Source organism: Streptopelia decaocto (genome assembly GCF_964273445.1).
Source record: "Streptopelia decaocto genome assembly, chromosome: 1".
NCBI classification, from domain to species: domain Eukaryota; kingdom Metazoa; phylum Chordata; class Aves; order Columbiformes; family Columbidae; genus Streptopelia; species Streptopelia decaocto.
In genome coordinates this window covers 81,181,499-81,198,850 of record NC_138663.1, presented here as the reverse complement: position 1 = coordinate 81,198,850, position 17,352 = coordinate 81,181,499, and the positions used below count along the sequence as shown (strand labels likewise).

Below are 17,352 nucleotides of genomic sequence, written 5' to 3'. Positions count from 1 at the left end.
ATATTGATTGCTTTATCCTTCAACTATCTCAAGTTAATTTTAAGCAATAATTTACTGTATGCCACATGTGCCCTCTAGACTAAGGGTATGTCTCACAGCCAAGACAAGAAGCTGGGCCAGGAGCCACAGACTATACATTAAATAACATCAAGGAGCAGTTACACAGAGGCTGCAAGCCTCCCAGGAACCTCTGCATCAACCCATGCCCAGGAGGCTCACCAAATTACTCTTGACCCTATTTCACCCTCTCTTTGCCCCTACATCTGTCCTCTCATTAAAACATAATATATTTAGAAACTGGTATCAATTATTCAACAGTCAACATCAAATCTCAAAGCTCCTACAGCACCCACAAAAAAATATTACTTTAATATCATTAATTCCACCTATTTCCTCTTTCTCTCATAATTCATTGCTCATTTACAGTTAAGTTGCATCTTTTCACGTGTTAGCTAACTATACCCACATTCTTGTAGTTCTGGCCACAGATTAAAAAAAAAAAAAAAAAGGAAATGAAATTTGCATGTACAAAATATGAAGATCAAAGTCAAGAATAAATGACGTATCTAAAAATACTGTGTCAGTCTTGTGCTACACTCTAGTTTGCTTCACTTTTGTGCAGGCTGACTGATATTTTAGCACAGGTATTTTATCAACAGCTCTAGGGTGGCATACAGGTAACTTAAACAGAAAGTTTATTTGAACATAGTTGATAAATACTGAAATAATGGAGAAAGTAAACGAAGTAACTTCTCAAAGCAGGTTTGAAGCACTTTTTCTGAATGCCAGTTTATACTTTTCTTCTGCAAAAGTACTAATCTCCAAAATAAATGCTTTGAGAGTAAAGTTACAGCAGTTACAGTCTGATAAATAAGAACATAAAACCAGCACATTTGCACTCAGCAGATCTGCCTCTGGTGTGCAGTCAGAAGTAATTGCTGCTAACTGGTGAGATAAATAAGGTTCTACTGCTTGAAACAGGATATCAGTGCAACTGTTGTGCAGCAAACTGAATACTATTGTCTTCTATATAAAGTTAAGTTCTTCATTCATTTTCAATTACATATCTGAACAGTTCTTGCCACACTGTTCAATAACAAATAATGGGATACAGAGTCAACGTCAGAGCAGGCTCCACTCTGCAAAAATTCAGGAAGGGAGATCAGTCTACAAGGTTGGGAATTCCAGTCTTATATAGCTACTTTTAAACAAGCACTTTGCAGATTCAAGGGCTGCGGTTTTAGTTCGTAAAATGCTATATATGCAAGCAATCCTAAAGGGGGGAAAACTAGAGCAACAAATCAGTAAACTAGTGTGTTGGTGTTATATAAAAGATTTAACAAGCAGTTTTCATTACCAAAGTTCAATGTCACATGTGTAGGTTGTAGGTATAATTTATAGAATATAATACAACATACAAATACTATACATAAAATACCAGCTCATCATTTCCATGAAGAATATAGACCAGAAAAGCTATTTTAATTTGATACTATGAGAATACAACTAAATTTTATTTTACAGGACTGGTTAGTAAGTGATCGAAGAGAAACAGGACATGCAAGTGCTCAGCATTCAAACTGGCAAGCTACCACTTTTTAGAAATTATTAGGAAACATTAGGAGAGGAAACATGCTTGAAAGTGAGGGTTTAAAGTACCTTGGAGTATATTTTGACAATACATCAAATGAATAACTAGTAACAGTGCATGCTCTTTGGAACCTTGAAGTTGGAGAGATAAGGAAACTTCTGAAAGAATAAACAGATAGGAAAATAAAAACATCTGCTTACAGAGCCTCCCAGGACTCAAAGACAAAATATATCATTATTGTTTTCTTACCATTATCTGACTCGAAGCTCCTGAAAGTGAACTATTTCTCTTAAATCAAATATAGCATATTTGCATCTGAAAGCACCCGCACCTTGCTTAACATCTCAGTGAAAAGTCAGTGTTGCTATTGTGTCACATTGCCGTTTCTTTCAGAAAGTCCACCCAGAAATAATTATAAAAATCCTGACATTTCTTATAAAGAAGCCAAGCGGTATTTTACTCTTTTAGCTAAAAAGTTCTACTATTTTGGTTTTCTTTTTGTCCTTATTCTTCTCCATTAAAAACAAACAAACAAAAAAAAGCCTCAATGAAGTAGTAAAGAGTTCAATACACTGTTCATCTTAATAAACAGACCCAGAGACTGAATTAGTAGGCAATATCTCTTCTAAAAAAGCGCTACTAAAACCACTGAATTTGTGCCGGTAAAATGGATCTGCTTGTGATATGTCAAATCCATTTCATTTAATGTCACCAAAGAACAACACAAAAACTTAGGGCAGACAAGAGAAACAGATTCACCAAAAATTTAATGTTGTTACTGAAAGTCAGAGCTTTCCAGTCCTTCCATATTTCAGATTTAAGAGGATGGCTGACATCAACAAAACATTTTCCTTACAGCGAAAGAGTCTTAAAATGGTGCCAAAGAAGATTAGAGGAATTTGCCCTCTTTTTTGTTGCATCTTTAGGTTAAGCACTTCAAATACAGTTTCTGGCACACAACAAAATAAACTAAATGAACTTCTCTCAAATTCATGGCTTTTTGACTCAAGTTGCCAAGCCTTTTACTTATGCCAAGCTTCTGTGAGAATTAAATGCTGTTCCAGTTAATCTGGCACGAACGACTGGGTCCTTACCAGGTGAATATCAGCACAGCTATCACGAGTTCAGTAACCCCGCAGCCATCGCACCCTGAGGCTCATAAAAGCTGTCTCTGGTCCAGGATCAAACCCTGCCCATGCTCACCTGCAAGCAAAGGTAGATCTGGGGGAGAGGAGGGAAGGCTTCTCCTACTGGTTTACCTTCCTGCACTGTTTCCTTACTATTGTTACATCTTTCTTCACCCTGATAATAAAGGCAGCTGTTTGAGCTGCTCAGAGACGTGCAATGTGAGAATGTATCTCAGGAAAGGTACCAAGAGGCAGGTGGTACGGCTGCATGCTTGCAATGCATCTTGATGCAGTCACAGGCCTGGGATGCACCATTTTAGTACAGGAGAAATTCTGTTTTTAAACACCTTTCTGTTAATACATTGGGGCATCACCTGTGCAACATATGCTCACATACGTATATGCTCCAAACATTAGCACACCATGAATGGTTATAGCAACTTATTTTCATTATGTTTATATGATGACATTTGGTTAAAAATAAATGGATACTTCTGTGAGAAACTGCCCTGAAAGCAAAATGTATCACTATTCCACTATTTCAAAGCGTGAGAAAAACACTTCTACCTATCCCTCTCAGGCAGGTTTGGGATTATCTCTGACCCTCTGAGGCCTCACACCAACTGTAGCTTTGTTACTGTGGACTGCCACATTCTCCCTTTCTGAAACATTTTACATCTGGCTTCCTTTATACCTCCTGACTCACGAAGCGCAGCACATTTTCCACCACAGGAAGTAGATGATTTCCCTCCATGTTTTACTTTCTCTCACACAAGACTTTGCAAGTATATGTTCTCAGTCATCAGGCAAGTATGAGGCCAGTATTGGGCAAAAGTCCTTCATATCCCTGACAGTCTAACAGTAGCACGTGGCGCTCTCTTGTTTCACAAAGAATCACCGATAAGTACTTTTTTTGCCAGTTCTTATGACTTAAGTGGAATACAGAGGCAAACTTTCAGAGTGTATCAGCAGATGTTCCCTTAAATTCATGACTTATTTCCTTGTTTGGGCTTGATGAGCATAACCTGATATGTGCTGGCATTTCTCTACCTGCTAAACCAACTTAACGTACAATTAGTTTTTGTGTTTGTGCATGGTCTCAGTTTGCATCACATGCATACAGCAGAATGAAGAAATACATTAAAGATTTATCACATGAGCCTGTCCATCCGCACAGCGGCACATTGAGATCTTTTTCACTCAGTCCTAAAAGCATCAGTGACTGGGCATCATTTACCAACACTGCTATGTTGTTGCTGCTTGTGCTGGCTAGATATCTTAGCCTGTAGCTACACATATTCTTTTCATAAATGCAGGAGAATCCTCTTTGGAAGGGACCTACCTCCAACTATGCTATCAAATACCATACACCGCAGGAGAAGATGGATTCTTACTGGGCAAGTGCTTACCAGAGTGCAAGTGCATCACTGTGTCAAACCTTTGCTACAGAAGAGTTTACATTAAAAAAACCCACAGATCAAAAAACCCAAACCACCATATAAACCTAGCACACTGCTGAGCTTAAGTCCACTGATCTGCCACCATATTCTCATTTTGCATTTCTGTTTAAAAAGTTTTACAACTATGTGTCCTAATTCATAAGCAGTGTTAATAGCTCTGGATTTTTCAAGCATTTGTTAGTACAAACAGAATTAAAATACATTTAAGCTCACCTGCAAACAGAGATTGTAGTAGGCACTAACAACTCAGGTAACAAAACAAATAACTGTTTTTTTCTAGGCTAACCTTGATGTTTAGACAGGTGTTTGGGATTTATATGACATGATGGTTGCTAAAGTATTCACATCTGTGCATTAAAGCTGTCACCAGCTAATAATACTTTTCCCTCCCTCCTGATTTGGTTAAAGCAGTAACAAAATACTCACAGTTTTCATAGTTATCTCCTTGACTGATCACAGAAGTTAATAACTGGACTGATTTGTTTCTTCATGTTCAAAATGCATAAGTGATTAACAGCCCCGTGCACTTTGATACTGTGCTGAAAGGAGGTTTCCCCTTCAGAAGATAGATCTTCTGTTTCTTTTTACAATGGGAAAAAAAAAAAAAGACAGACATGGGAGGAAAAAATAAAAGCTCTTTGAGGAGGAGAAAGGGTGCTTTTAGTTTCATTTTTCCATGCCTCTTTCATTGCAACTCAAATTTGCATACCCTGTTTTTCCAGAGAAGAGAACAGGTGACGGGAAAAACAGTACACTGATATATATTAAATTAAGAAAAAAAAAAGAAAAAACAAAACCATACAAAACAAACCAACCAAACAAAACCACAAAAAACACCACACATTTAAAACAAACAAACAAACAAATCATTAGGTTGAAAACATTCAGAAGACTCTCAACCCTACTCCTAGAGAGGCCGCTACATGTCAGACTTATTCAGTGCTCTTCATTTTGCCTGTAGTCTTGCACTCTCATTTGCCCTCCTTAAATTACGGGTAAACCTGACAAACTGAAGGGCAGCAAAGGTGAGGTTTATGGAGACCAAAGCAAAGAGTCTGACCTGGCCCCAGCTGGGAGCTGGCTCACAGGGAAGAGGCAGAGCACCAATTCACTGTTTCATATCTCTTATTCATCCCTCTTATATTTAAGTATAAACCAACTTTGCTAAAACAGAACATGACAAGAGCGTGTCATGAAGGATTTGTCTCTAAGCTCAAATAATTATTCATAATAATCATCAAATGTTTCCCTTAATGTTAGTTTTCTGTTTTTATATCAGCTTGTTGCTTAAGACTCCAGAAAATGCTGTGCACTCCTGATACTTTATATGTTGTGAGTTCCTAACTACATGGATTTAGATGCATGTAAGTCACCAAAAAAAATGCAGGCAGGCAGAAGTTGCTGAGCTGAAACTTCTGATACCTTTGACAGAGGAGAATTTTTAAGGACTAAGCAGGAGAAGATGAATGGCAGTACCAGCTTAAATGTACTATAACCACTCAGTTTCAGATAGCTGTTGAATGAACAAGTCTCTACAAAATCCATGAAGGACACTGTAAAATAATCTCTGTATTTACTGTGTATTGTAATGTTATAATATGACACACTCAGAATGCTAAAACACTGCCTGATTTCTTCTTGGTGAATATCTGTAAGCTGACATTTATCCTGGTGAATCCTAGTGCCTTGTGCATTTTGGTTCCAAGAGTGATTTTGAAAACCTTATCAAAGGAACTGCTTCAAAACAGAAATATCTGTAATGAGGTGGCAAAATACAGACGAGCACCCCTATTGTAAATCCACTCCAAACCATCTTCAGGATTAGATTAGTCTCCCAGACTCATAGCTGCCACTATCCAAAGCCTTTCTTTCTCACTGCTTAGTGATTGAAAAAACAAGAAAACAAACAAACAAAAACCACAACATGCCCCAAAAATGTAAAAAAAAAATCCCCAAAAACAAATAAACAAAAATCAGTTTATTAAGTCTAGCCTTTCCTGTTTCACTCTCTTGAATTATTGAAAAGAATTCAAACTTCGTGAGTTTGAAGAAAGCATTCTTCAATGCCACGTGACGAAACAAATAAGAAAACACAAAGCATAGTAATAAGAAGGAAAAAAAATCAGCTTTGAGAAAAAAGAAACAAAAAGGAATAAAAAATTTTTTTTAAAAAGAGCAAGAGAAAATATTATCCTTTTTCCCTGTGTTCAGGTATCAAAATACTGTTCAACCACTTAAAATCATCTCCTTAGCTCATGTTCACAACTTATCTTTGGAAGCTCAAAAAGAGCTCTAACAGTGCACATTGAAATAAACTAAAGTTTGCTTTCTAGAGCAAAATACTTAAAAACACTACTGTAAAAAGTAACTTTGTTTCAGTTAAGTCTGACAACTCTCAGTAGTATTTCTCCTTTGCACTAAAGGAAAATAAACAATATTTTTTAAATATGGAGGAACTGGCATTGTCTTTTTCAGGAAAGGAGAAGGGGAAGGCTTGGTGCTGTGGAGAAGGAAATTGAGGGATAGAATAAATCCAAAAGTAGGGCAGCCATCAGTGTAGCATCTGAAGTAGCCATCACCACTCACCAAGCTGCTGTAGAATATGCACAACTAGTACTCTGAATTCATCTTAAAAGGCACTCAGACACAGGGGAGCTGCAACTGGGAATCCTTTAACCTGACTCAATATGCACAGCACATATCTCTTACAGATTCAGTGCATTTTAAAAATACATAGAAAGTTTCTAAAAATCCTCCCAAAAGCATCAAGTAGGGTTGTTTGCAATTTAACACACTTACTGATATGTTAAAATATTAATACTCTTCTAAACTATTTAACACAAATATTGTAAGATAAAATATTAAAGCATCAATATTAAACATACTGAACTGTGCAAAATAAACCAAAAGGACCAATATCAGAGTTAGGTGACTAAGCACAGGTTTTTCCCCAAAATTTTGGATGACTGTCAGGCCAATTTGCAAATTTTAAGGAAAAAATAAAGTTATAATAAGCTATAGTAGGATTTAACCTGAAGTGGAAACCACAATTTTTGCCTTTAAAACTTTTCCTACTAACATCAACTTCACTACTTCTATCACAACTTCAAACCTTAGTATCAGTGAGTTTTTAAATCAGAATTCAAACTTGAATAATGTTCTCCATATGCCAACACAGGATGTCCTGAAGACACATCATTCTACAGCAATATTTTTTTTAAATGTCACATCAACTATTACAAACACATTATATGAAAAGGAGACTGCAGAACAAGTGAGGATTTTCCAAGTCTCTCTTGTGTAATTTGAACCAGGGTTTGAATATAAGCAGAGCAAAAAGCCACTTAAGGCTGAATCATGGTGTTCGTTCCTGGGGCTGGCTGAACATGGGAAGGAAAAAGAGTTGCAACTGCTTCTGCAAGCACTAGGACTTCAAGCAGTCTGTATTTATTAAAATAGCATCATTCATATTCACAAAATTATTTCTTAGCAGTGTGGTCAAACACAGAATATGTGGTCTACCCAGTCCTTAATTATATGACTAATTCTGAAGGTCAAATGCTAATATCCAACAGCACACTGACATCCAAAGGATGCTTCTAGCAGTAGGATTTGCTTCTAGCAAATGAACTGAGAAGCCAAACTGGTCAAAAAGGCACAATCTTGTGCTTGGGGGGGCGGGGGGTGGATCTAGTACAATTAAAAAAGCTAATACCAAAATAATACCGCAGTTCAGTTCAGTGCAGCTCCACTAATTTCTCATGGGCTGATTCCAGGTGGTGAGCAGTTTCTGCCCCATGTGCCACCTTCCTCTCCTAGGAAAAGGAGAGCGGGTACTTGGGAGCATCTCTCTGTTCCACCTCTCTGCCACCCTCCTTTCTGAGTAAACAGCCTGGCGCTCACACCCAACTCACTCCTCTCTTCATCCTCAGCAGACCCAAAGCTGCTGACAAGGTAGGCGCAGCCAACATTTACATCTGTGAGTCACCTCCCTGTGACAATAACCACCGAGCAAACAGGGACTCTCAAAAGACCAGTCTCTTCCTGTAACTAATGAGGCCTGGCTGCTCAATCAAACAGCTACTGAACCTAAACTACAGCTTCCCAAAATTTGAGTGAGTTTTACTCCCATCCTGTGGCATTTTTTTTTTTGCTGTCTTCTTCAGCAATTTTAGTTGTATGAGATGAAAGCAATGACTGGTAGCTTTATCAAATTAACACCTATGTTTCCTATAGTGCAAACAGTAAAGGATGTACTACATGAAACAGTCCTCAAAGTTCAGTTCAGCAAGAAAAGTTTAAAAACTAACAAATCAAATGACCATTATTTTCAAATTTCTCACTATGAAAATGACTGAGCCAAAGACAGCATGATTACAGATATGTGGACCAGCCATAACCCTGTCTCTGTAGTTTACAAGGGCAGAGTACAAAGTGTTTCATACATTCTGAAAAGAATTTCTATTATTGGAATACATCAAGATATAGGCTGAACAAGGTGTCATAAATTACCTTGGACTTGGGCCTTTCGTATTGCTCAAGAATGTATTGACAAATACTTTAATTTAACCATTTCTAGTTAGGAAAAAAAAAAAAAGCTTACTAGAGAAACATAAACAACAAATGGTAAATTAAGAGAAAATATACCTGGATCCACTGAAATGTATATCCTGCTCTGGGATCACAAGCCTCCTCTTTCTCTCTATGGGATGGGTAGCCATTCTCTTCCTACTTTTAAGTCCTTGGTCTTCTTCCCAAACTATGTTATTAAGAACCAGGAACAGGCAAGGTGCCAGCCCAAAACAGTCAGTTAAGCTCAGGCAGCCACGGGCTGCCCCAACTCACCACCCACTCACACCCTCAATGGGAGGATATCAGATGCGCGGAGCAGGCTACCTCAGCTGGTGGCCAACCCAGCCGTCTGCAGGAGATTCAGGAAGCCTGGGTAGGTGCAAAACTCTCTGCATCATCAGCATTATATGGTTTAAAGTAAGTGTAAGAGAGAATTGAGGTGTTTTTTTCTTTTTCCCCTCAGCTCAAATTAAACACGCAGATAGCGGCTGGCAAAGGGTGTTTTCTGAGTACTGCCATAGGGATGGGTGAAAGGTAAAAGTCAACAGGACCTTTAGTTAAGCTGCCAAGAAATTCTTGATCTCTAAGTCAAATTTGTCACTGTCACAGACACAGCAAAATGAAAACCAACAAGCAGCTCCCCATGCATTATCCACATTGGCCACAATTGTTTACCAATAACCACTGAAACAGAAGGGAAGAGCAAAAACGACTTGGGCTCTTGGGTTGAGAGACCAGACCCCATATCAGACACATGAAAGCTGTGCCCCACACACCCCTCCTGCACTCCTTGTTCTGGAGAGGCAGGGATCATCTAGGCTATATTTTCCCCTTCCTTCTTCTACAGGAAAAGTTCTACCTCATGCTTCATCTCTCAGTCAGAGTTAGTCCCAGCAGGGTCACGGCCCATGGCTTCACATCACCTTTTAAAAAGAGCTCCTCTTTCCACCTCTCAAATTCACAGCTATCTTCAGTATCTATTGACAGACTTAAGTCCTTTTTAAAGGTTACAGCTGAAACCAGTGACTGTGCTAAATCAAAGGGAAAACATTTGAATAATCTGTTAGGCTAACAGGAAAGCCCTCAGAGAAAAGGCCCTGCACATTCCCACTTCCTTCTCAGTACCACTGATACTGGATTTGCCCTGAGCTGCAACAGAAGCTGATCCCACAACAACAGCAAGCACCCCACATGCCGTGGGCACAGCTCAACACAAGTGCAGGCGTTGCTTGAGGACTTCTCCCAGACCACAGGCACTCGTTGCCACCTTGCACACACCATCCCTAAAACATGTTATCTTGCGTTAAGAAAATCATGTCCCAAGAAAGATGTGTCTCATGTTCCCCCTTAACTAGATTCACTGTGGACCCTCACTAATTCATCTCTCAATGACTCTTTTTCTCAACCATTAGAACCAGGAACATTCCTGCCTGCTCTCACCGCAGGCTGCTGTTGGAACTCCAGTCTCAATGGTTAAGATAATTCAGGGTGAAATTTAACATGGAAACATTTTATTTCAGTACAGCACTCAAAACAAGCAGTTCTTCACTACTGAAAACCAATTTCAGATTGCTTACAAATTATATACGCACCAGTAAATTAAAAAAAAAAAAAATCCAGATCAAATTTAAGACAATACAATCCTTCAATACAAAACTCAAAAATTCAGGTCTTCTACTGAAGTATCTGCTTGCAAGTGCACACATTGCCTCTAAGCCTCAACTATATGCTGAAAGTTGCTAGAAGCAACAGGCTTCATAACTTTTGGGACAAAAGCCTAATGCTTAGAAATGAAATCCTGAGGATTAAGACTGCGTACTCAGAGCTAAAAATCAGTCTAAGCTGGACACTATTTTATCAACAAAATAAAACAAAAGTGTGTAAACCTTGTAGTTTGTTTTTTGTAGTCAGGAAAATAACTTCAAATGAAGCCTAGGATGAAGGTCAGTTTTATTATACTTTGATACCACAAACAATAAGGACTTTTAAAAGGTATGCTTGCCCACTTATTGCCATTTTTAAGCATGCAACTTGGAAGAATAAAGAAAAAAAAAAGACACCTACATTTTCAAAGCAGAACAGAGAATAGTGGATTTTCTACAGACATTCTTGTGAGCATCAGAAGCTTTATATAATTAAATACCATTCCAATGGCTTCCTATGTAAGCCACAAAGTTCATCTCATATTTTCTATCAACAGCACATGGTCACACTCTGTCATTTCAACAGCAAACGTAGGACCTAACACCTAAGCACGGAGCAATTCAAGTGACAGGTTGTGCATCTCCTGGAAGCAACAAAAAGTCAGACATGACACACCCCCAAAGCTTTACTTTGCCAGGCCACCCAAGTCTTAGGTACCAATCCAGGAGTTAGTCTGGCTAAAAACATCTGGGAAATACTGAGCTCAGAGCAAAGAGCAGCTGTTCAAACCAGGGGTGGATTATCAGAAGAGCAACAGATTTCAGGAACTCCTCCCACTTACAATCACTTACAGGAGCAAACCAAGTCTCTAAATTAAGTTATAAACAGCAGCTGAAATTCTTTGCTGGCTCAATAATGAGAGTGTCTTAGCTAGCAAAGAATAGAAATACACCTGGTGAAGATACACAAGAGAAAGTGGTTCCTTCCCCATTCCACACACACAGACAGAACACTGAGAAGTACAGAAAGGAGAAACTAATTGGGGGAAGGGAGCAGGGAAAGGGGACTGTGGCTTACAGCTCCTTGACTGTGTTTTACATATCAGTAATGAATTTTAAAAGCATGTTTAACTGAAAATGTTCAAGTGATAGGAAAAAATATATCCTAATGAGTAAAGATGAGCAGTGTCATTCTAAACACCTTCAATGACAGCACAGAGGAAGATTGTTGCTATTTTTTCTTTAAATAATGTAATCCATTAGGCAATGAACTAGTTAAAAATGAGATACTGCTTTTCTAAATGGTCACACAGTAGAAAGGGTATATTTTCCACTCTGTTTTGTTTGTAAGAAGGCAAGTAACAATAATAAGTAGAAAGATTTCTGGTATGAATTTCTTTGGGCCTCCTCCATACAAGAGTAAGAAGAATGAGAAACAATTTAGCACCTGTAGAAGAAATACTCTGTTTTTTTCTCTATCTTTTTCTTTTTTTAAAGCATAGAGAAAATAATAGTAAGAACTACAACAAAAATCATTTACACAAAAAGGAAAAATCAACAGCTTTATTTAAATAAGAAAAGCAATGGGACAAGAAAGAAGAAAAAATGAACCCATCATTGTAATACACAACCATAATGACTCATGTGTTTGATGCATTTGTTTTAATATCTTGCATCTGTTAGAAGTCAACACTCCATGGTTGACCACAATATAAGGATGGTCACGTTTGTGACCTCTATTAAGAATTTCAGACGGAGAAATTCCCTTCCTCACCCTGCAGAGGAATCAGCATGGAAACAGAAGAAAGAATGATACCCTTCCTCTTTAAATGGTGAAACCTTCAGCTGGTGCTTGCAGTTCAGTGTTGTAAAGCTGTAGGAGTGTATCATGTCTGGCCAGTATCTTGAATTTTACTCTTCCTTTTCACAGAAGGAATTTGCATTTCTTTATTTGCTGTACAGACTATATTTTTCTGCATTTCACCTCTATTATAGGAATTATTAGTTGCCACTTGCTGCACCTCCCTCTCAACAGGCAGGTGCCAAAGTTCGTGGGTTCCTGAAGCTCTTGGGGGAACAAAAAACCCTTGTCAACACAATTTGATAGGAACATATCAATATGGTGTAAACTGTCAGCTGAATCAGATCCCTATTTATCAGCAATTAAGTCTACCAAGAAAGTAGCACAGTGTCCTCTTTGCCCAAAATGCTGTTCAGCCATAGAAAACAAAACATCGATGCAGCTCTGTGTTACACCACGGAAAGGACACCAAGAGGGATGAAATCAGAGAGATATTAGGAAGTTGGTAATAAACATGATGCCTTGCCAGAGTGGCCTGTGCCACAAAAGCCAGTACTGTAGGTCTATGTTGACTTAACTGTAGAGTAAATGAGTGAAATATAAATTATGCCAGCGGGAAAGCGGCTATTCTTTGAAATTGCAGTAACCTATGGGCTCTCTTACTGACTGGTATATGCATCTGAGCGAGCAATTGCTGGAGACCAGCAGCAAGCAGCACAAGTCAACTGTGATGAGCATTAGCTCCTCTTGTTAAAAGAAAACAACAGCAAACTCTTAAGGCAACTACCTAGTTATTTAAGATGTACTGTCCACAAATACAAGAAAGCAGACGGTATAGAGGAAATGGACACAATTACTTTGTCTCTCTTTAAAAAAATACATGCACACCATCAGAAGCACAACCAGCTACAACTTGTTACTTATCTGGCTGTTGAGGATTTTGGTGAAGCGGCAATCTGCAGTGGCTTCTCTGCACATTCCATATGGCTTACAGTGGTCTGTATTTCCCCTTACTTACTGAAAGGATTTCCTAAAATGGCAAACTCTCATATTTATAACCTAGGCTGCATTAAGAAGAAATCTTGTAGGTAAAGATATTGGCAACAATAGATCACAGTAAACACACTGTTCACACTCTCAAGGGCAGAGAGGGCCTGCAGAGTAATCTGGACAACCACCAACTGCATGAAGTTCAACAAGGGCAAGTGCCGCATTTTGGACCTGGGACACAGAAACCCTGGCTGTACGTACAGACTGAAGAAGGAAACACTAAAGACCAGCTCTGTGGAGATGGATCTGGGGATTCTGGTCGCAGCAAGTTGAACATGAGCCAACAGTGTCCCTGGCAGCCAAGAGGGCCAACTGTGTCCTGGGTGCATCAAGCACAGCATTGCCAGCTGGGTGAGGGAGGTGATTGTCCCGCTCTGCTCTGCATTGGTGCGGCCTCACCTGGAGCACTGTGTGCAGCTCTGGGCAACGCAGTATAGAAAGGATATAAAGCTACTGGAGGGTGTTCAGAAGAGGGGCTACAAAGTGAAGGGATTGGAGAGGAAGCTGTATAAGGAGCAGCTAAAGTCACTTGGTTTGTTCAGCCTGGAGGAGACTGAGGGGAGACCTCATGGTGGTTACAGCTTCCTCACAAGGGGAGGAGGAGGGGCAGGTGCTGATCTCTCTGGCGACCAATGACAGAACCCAAGGAAATGGCAGGAAGACGTGTCAGGGGAGGTTTAGGTTGGACATTAGGAAAAGGTGCTTCACCCAGAGGGTGGTGAAGCACTGGAACAGGCTCCCCAGGGAGGCAATCATAGCCCCAAGCCTGACAGTGTTCAAGAAGAGACTGGACAACACCCTCAGACACATGGTGTGAACTGTGGTAGTGTCACATGCAGGGACAGGAGTTGACTCAATGATCCTTGTGGGTTCCTTCCAACTCACGACATCCTATTTTTCTATGATTTTCATAGTTTTAAAATTTCTGTATGTCAGCAGATATTTCTTACAGAATTTCTAAATAAATAAATACAATGGAAGAAACTTCCATGTCCAAATGATAGCGAAGATATTTCAGCTTCTGCTGTAACAGCCACAATATAAACTGAGGAACTGTAACAACGCCAACATCAGATTACCTACAAAGATGTACTACATAAAAACTGAGCTGCTAGCAATTTCAAAATATTTTGCTGTCTCTCACATTCTTATTGGGTCAGCTATTATAGCTTCAGAATTTCACTAAGTATTGCAGCGATTAACACAACTCTTCAGTCACAGTTGTCTGTACCTTACCTCTTCCCAGCTTTGCATTTCTAGGAACAAGATAGCTGTACATTCCTGATAAAAATTAAACCAGATACTAGAATGTCACTCAAAACTACTTATGAAAATCTGAAGTAGAAAAAACTTACTTAAAAATTTCACACAGCACTCGTCATACTGCTTATGGTATGAAATTATGTCAGCAACATAAACATTAATCCCATATTCAGTAACAGATATTGACAAAAATATATTATCCATCTACTTTTAAGTGAGAAACTAAAGATACAGAGTAACCAAACACCAATTGGCTTTTCTGCTTAAAGCATGTCATGGTGTCAAAAAGCTAATTTTTTAAAACAGTTGTAAAAGTAAAAGGAATACATCCTGCTTTTAAAAAACTAACAATTTCATCCTTAATGATGAGACAAGATAATGAGAATTTCATGCATAATCCTCTTAGACAGCAATGCTACCTCTTCAAATACCCACGCAGCGGTGGGCTTGGCACACCCTGCCTCTTCATACCAATCTTGGACAAGAACATGGGAGCTGAGCAGGCTCATGCTGTGCACAGGCAACCCCTAACCTTCTTCATGGAGACACTGCCCGGCTACTCCTGAGATGGGAAATCCATTCCTTTCAGCATGCTCTTCACATTCTCCTCCATTTGTCTATCTGGGAAAGGAAAGAAGAGTTTTCCTCTTTCCACTCCTGCCAAATCCCACCATTCAGGCCCAGCTTGTGAAGTCTGAAAAGCTGAAATCAGAACCCAGGAATCTTCAGAGGTCTGAGTGCTCCCAGTGAGAAGGGACACATTCATCTATGGGTTTGGAGAACAAAGCTTTTCACATGCTCACTGGTACTCAGCTTTTACTGCGTGTTAGGTTAAATGGTGAAGGACTGAATACTTACTCTATGTCTGCAGCTAATTCACAAATACTGTGTGTTTTAACTCTATTAAGTATTTTAAAGGAAGGCAACAAGATATTGTCAGCTATTAAGCAAGGGGATTCCCCATCTAATTTATCTGATAAAACCCATGCAGGAAAAGTAATGCACTCTACAGAAAAAAAAAAAAAAAAGCACATATTGACTCCTTCTGTCAGCCATATTTTCTTAACACAAGCCAACATCAATCAATCTCTTCACTCAATGTGCAATTCTCACCATCTCCATGTTGAACACATTAACGAGTCTTTAAAAAAAATCATCTGTATTTGTCACGTACACAACAATAACAGGCTCTGCTATACATAGTGTGGCTTTCCATATGTTAAAGAAAAGGTAAGGTTCTTACAATATGATAACGGACACTTCATTTCAAAGACACTGTAGTAGCTTTGAGTGACAAAATACCAACTCACAAGGCCACTTCGGGTCTTTTGTTTTGGTGTATTTTTTTCCCTTCTCTATGCTTCTGCTGAAGTGCTGACTTGGCACTTGCCCTAGGAATGCAGCAGTGATGCAGCTGCACTGTTGAGCAGCAATGCTTGCAAAACAGCAAACGGCAAAAAAGAGACAGAGAAGTTTATGACAGAGAAACAAGGGTGGACATCACCTACTGTGTGAGGTCTCCTGCTGCCATGGACAATGTGGGCTGCCAAGACAACTTTTCTTTGACCAGCAACAAAGGCTCCTCTCTGCAGTTGGAGATGACAACTGAGCCTAGAAATAAAATATGGCCCTCCTACTGAAAAAACAAGAGTTTTGCAGTGACAAAGGAGGTTGTTCCACTGTTCTGCCCCTCCAAGAAAGGTTTTCTTTCCTAAAGTGAAATGATTTAATGAAAATTATATAGTTGGCTAATTTTTTTTTTACAATGAGTGTGGTGAAATACTGGAACAGGTTGCCCAGGGAAGTGGTAGATGCCCTATCCCAGGAAACATTCAAGGCTGGATGAGTCTCTGAGCAACCTGATCTAGTTGAAGAGGTCCCTGCTCATTGCAAGGAGGGTTGGACTAGATGATATTTAAAGGTCCTTTCCAGCCCAAACTGTTCTGTGATTCTATGCAGTAGTCTGCTGAATAAGCTTCTGCTGGTAAGAAATGCTTTTCCACAGAGCTATCCACAGACCCAGCACAAGACCAATCTTCCCATAAAAGTCTTGGTGCAGAACAAACTGGGGAGAAAGAAAACATAAGAAGCTACCTGTGGATAAGACCAATGGACTGCAGGCTGAGAATTAGCTGACTTCCATATGCAGTATGTAATTTACTGAGAATATTACTAAGGACCAAAGGTTATGAGAACCATTAATGCTGACTGCAAATGACCATTTGTTTCTCTCCAACGTTGCCTTAAACCTAGTTTACGAAACAGCCTCAGCAGACACATTTCATTCTCTTCTAGTTAAAAATTAAAATGGGAAATGATGCACACGTGCTGGGGGGGGGGGGGGGGGGGGCGGGGGAAAGCATTGTCTCATTTTCCTGATTTGAATAAGCTATGTCTTTTCCTCTTCAGCTCATCCTCTGAAGAACATTATCTGCTCCAATGCTACAATCAAAAAAATGTTAAGAGCTGATGATGAGGTTCATCAAAGGGTCAGGATTAAAACATAAGCAGCAATCACTGCATATGGTTTCTAGAGAGCTTACCACAGGTCATCTCCTAATTTCAGCCTACATTTGAACATGTATTTGCATGTCAGTGCAAAAGTACTGCTTATGGTCACTTTGCTCTTCTCTCAGCAGGCTAAATCACGGCTCTACAGATGAAACTGCAAGGGTATCCCAGAGCCCATCCAAACACACTTCATTTTGATATATTTTTTTTTGTTTTTGGCAAAAAGCACCCAGATACCTCTCTGGTGTAATCAAGTCTCCTGACAATGTGAAATTCGCACTTTAAAGAGTCCACTGACAGATGGATTCAATTTAAAGCATTACTATGAACAGCT

At 39.3% G+C, this 17,352-nt stretch overlaps 1 protein-coding gene across 7 annotated transcripts in view; it reads right to left on the bottom strand.

Annotated features, from left to right (window-relative positions):
* The window catches only part of EPS8 (EGFR pathway substrate 8, signaling adaptor), a 142,348-nt gene that overhangs the window by 83,905 nt on the left and 41,091 nt on the right, over nt 1–17,352 (bottom strand). The window contains exon 1 of one of the 7 annotated variants that reach the window (XM_082076276.1): nt 15,040–15,072. The exons of the other annotated variants lie outside the window; for them this stretch is intronic. The gene's annotated coding sequence lies outside the window, so the exon portion shown is untranslated. Of the gene's footprint in view, nt 1–15,039; nt 15,073–17,352 lie in introns of those variants that run through there. 7 annotated transcript variants of the gene reach the window in all.